The sequence below is a fragment of the Alexandromys fortis genome, unplaced genomic scaffold (genome assembly GCF_014885135.2).
Source record: "Alexandromys fortis isolate MF-2015 unplaced genomic scaffold, M_Fortis_MF-2015_v1.1 scaffold_57, whole genome shotgun sequence".
NCBI lineage: Eukaryota > Metazoa > Chordata > Mammalia > Rodentia > Cricetidae > Alexandromys > Alexandromys fortis.
In genome coordinates, this window is record NW_026067941.1 from 4,497,621 (window position 1) to 4,501,390 (window position 3,770).

Consider the following 3,770-nt stretch of genomic DNA (forward strand, 5'->3'; position numbering starts at 1 on the left):
AGGGAGATCAATGGGGCTGAGTTAAGCCTGTCCACTGTTTGAATTACTCAGAAAAGCCTAACTTTTCCCTTTTTCTTCTTTTAGATAATTGACTAAACCTGGGCATACTTTACCTGATATTCTGGGCTTTCTCTGCTGCTGTCTTCCTTTTGCCACGCCTAACTCAAAAGCTACAGCTTTCTCTCTGTCTGCTCCATCTCCTTCCTCCAGACAGCTGCAGAATTTACTCTTTTCCTGTTCCCCTTTTAAATGCTAATAGACCTGCCCTTGATTTTCGTTTTGAGTTTGTTCTTAAAGATTGAGAACCCAAGAGAGGACCCAGTTTCCCAGTGGCACCCCAAGTAGGAATTCTCAAAATTTCTGGTAACAGCATTTTCTTCTTCCTGGGATACTTTTGAAAGTACCCATAAGATATCCATTAATTAAATTTTCTTCCAAGAGAAGGAACACAGTGGCCATTAGTTTCAAGGACCAAAAAGATTGCAAAGGGGAAACGTTCTTGGAAAGCATACAGAAGAGGACCCAGAAGGCAAACTCAATCACGGGAACATTAGTTCAGCCTCACATACATGCTCCTTGACATTGACACCATCAAGTCCATTCTTACAGGTGGACTAACAAAATTTGGAAATTTATCTTGATATCTTTAGAGAGAAATCATATTCTCAAGGCTATTACTAGGCTAAAATAAATTTTTTCCTATCATGTCTGTTCCTTACTTTTATTTTAACCACTAATTAGGTTGCTTTTGAACACTCTGTCTCAAGTCTAGCCGCTGTCCTGATTGCTGGCAGCTGGACTCAGAACATCAACTGGCAAGTTTAGACTTGTTATTTGGAAGGACAAAGTAAGAAAAGGTAAGGGATTCTAGGTTCCACGTAAGCCCTTTGCTTTATGGGTCTTTATTGTGGGTGGAAGAGTAGGGCATTTGGTTAATATTACATAAAAAAGATCACAGGTTCCATTAAATACCTTCATAATTTCATAGTTGTTTCAAATGGTGTATGACAACACTTTTCCTGGGGAGAGACAACACACACACACGCACACTCATCCATGTCAGATCAAAGTACTTACACCACAACATCCAACTTATTGTTGAACCATTAAGTTTTATTGAGTTTATTCTCAGGAATATAGATAGGTGAGTAGTTACATACAGGAGAAGAAATGACTCAAAGACACTGCATCACCAAAGGCCATCCCAGCACGGGTGACAGCTCAGAAAGCTGGGAATCTGGAACAACTTGCACATCCTGCAGGCACCTCAACAGGTTGGAGAGTATCCAGGTGCTTCCATGCAGCCCAGCTGGTTTCTACTTCTTCCCGGTGGCTGTTGTGGTCTGAGTCTTTGGAGTTTTTCTCTTCTAAGTTTTCTTTGCAGTTCAGCCTCACTTCATCTAGAAGGGACTCTTGGTTTTAATTGCTTACTCTGGCAAGGAGAGACTGGTGAATCTGCTCGGTTTCAGGGACTTCCTGGAGCTATCTTGAGTTATTTACCTTTCTCTTAAGGAGTTCCTACAAGATGGAATGTTTCAATCTTGGAGCAAACTGTTACACAATACCAAGGATATAGAATTTGCTCTCAAGCCTATTCTACTGAAAGAGTGAAATGGACTGAGCAGCGTAAGTCCACTCCTCAAACTAAATTCTATTTTTTGTTTGTTTATGCATTAGCTCTATTACTTGTGTTTACTGTAAAGTAATTTAAGTATATTCTTTATAATACATTAATTTATCTTTTGAGGTTCAGCAAACTCAGGGCAATGAATATAAAGCCTATTATTAAAAGCTGATCTATCAAATGAAAACAGTAAATATGAGCCTGAATTACTGTAATTCAAACTCATGAGTTAATTTGCTTGTTGGATACTGATTTGTTGGAAATATTTACTGCACAAAAGGTTTGGGCAGGTCTAGTAAGGTGAGCATCCAAACTGCCTAGGCTCCCACAAAGCCAGTACGTGCAGTAGGATCAAAAACCCATTGCCATTGTTCTGGAGTTCTCAGTAGTCCTCATTGTCTGCTGTGTTCAGCGAGTCCAGTTTTATCCCAGGCTTTTTCAGACCCAGGCCAGCTGGCCTTGGTGAGTTCCCGATAGACCATCCCCTGGATGGAGGTGGGTGGTCCTTGGACTTCCCACAGGGCAGGGAACCCTGATTGTTCTTTGGGCTGACAAGGGAGGGGGACTTGATTGGGGAAGGGGGAGGGAAATGGGAGGCGGTGGCAGGGAAGAGACAGAAATCTTTAATAAATAAATAAATTAATTAATTAAAGGTTTGGTCAGATCTGTGTGAGCCTTTGTAAAGTGGGAATCTATCCACAAACCCTCATGACTCGGTTCTTAATTTACATAAGTGATTCTCAGGAGAAGTGAGAAAGAGTCAAAACCAAGCAGGTGTCACCTTATCGTCCAGCTTAGTTATTTTGTCATCCAACAAACACACCATTTACGTAGTGCCGGACATCAGTTATATAAGGGTAACCACACTGAACACTTTCCATGAACAGAATTTAACATCTAGTAGAGAAGACACATATTAAACAAATAATCTCATAAATAAATTTGTGTCTAAAATGGATTTGTTCCTGTGAAAATAAGTTCAGGTTGTTGTGAAGAGAAGAAACAGATTTGACGAGACTGAAAGGCACTTCAGGAAGGCTGGGCAGGTGTCTTCCCCATGCCCAGATCAGAGAAACTGAAGTCTCAGAACTCTAAGTCTCTGAGCTTGCTGGAGTTTTTATGTGGGCCAAAAGGACAGGTGTGAGATACATGGGCTCCTGAGGGACTGGAATGACTGCTCCTGCTTTTACATCTTAGTAAATGTGCTGTGATTATGGCTTGGGCTGATGAGACGGCTCAGTGAGGAGGGGCCTTCTGTCAAGCCTGACAACACAAGTTGGATATCCAGAACCCACATGGTGGAAGGAGAGAACCAACTCTCACAGTTGTCTTCTGGGGTCCATGTATGTGCCTTGGTATATGTGTATGCATGTACATGCATATGGGTATACACTCATTCCCTCCAACACAAATACACACACACACACACAGAGTGATTTTTAAAAACATATACTGTGCTCCTGAACTTTGTCATAGCCCTCCAATTAGCTTCCCTTCCTTATTGTCACCATTCTGCTTCTGGTGTTTGCCCATCCTGTTTTCTCCCTACTCTTGCGTGTGGCATTTCGTCATCAGCATGCAGCATCACCAGAGAGGACGATCTAGTGATTTGCTGAGTTTCATGTCTTCTTGTGGATCCCCTGAGTAGGACTTCTAATTTCAAAAGTGCTGCCAAAACTGTGCTGAAGAGAGGAGCACATGCCCTGTGTGGCCCGGGCTGATGGATAAACACATCTGTGGATTGCGTTGGGTGGGCTACTCAGTCTAGGGGTTAGTAACCCACCCGCAATCAAGTTATTCCAGGGTCTCGGAGGGGTGCTACCTGGAAGGGAATGAGCTAAGACAGAAGAACGAGGCCAAGCAACTTTGTCAAGGCCTCAGTTTATTAGGGACGGGTTACAGTTTATATATGGTAAGGGATGAGGGGCAGGGTACGGGATCTCGCAGGCCGCGTGGTTCCGGTCACGTAGCTCGGTTACATTCAGACAGACAGGCCAGAAGTCACAAGTGGCCACACCTGGTTCCCTGGATAGCTGGAATGTGAGGCGGGTTCCGCTAAGATTAGCAGTTAATTGGGTGAGGGGCAGGTTTTGTCAATAGAACATAACTATGGGTGTGAGGTTCTCTGCAGACTCCCTAGAGTGAT

At 43.0% G+C, this 3,770-nt stretch overlaps 1 long non-coding RNA gene across 1 annotated transcript in view; it reads right to left on the reverse strand.

Annotated features, from left to right (window-relative positions):
- Positions 1-3,485: 3,485 nt before the first annotated feature.
- The window catches only part of LOC126505264 (uncharacterized), a 5,143-nt gene continuing 4,858 nt past the window's right edge, over positions 3,486-3,770 (reverse strand). Inside the window, exon 2 of the long non-coding RNA XR_007592839.1 lies at positions 3,486-3,641. This is a non-coding gene — a long non-coding RNA (uncharacterized lncRNA). The remainder of the gene's footprint in view (positions 3,642-3,770) is intronic.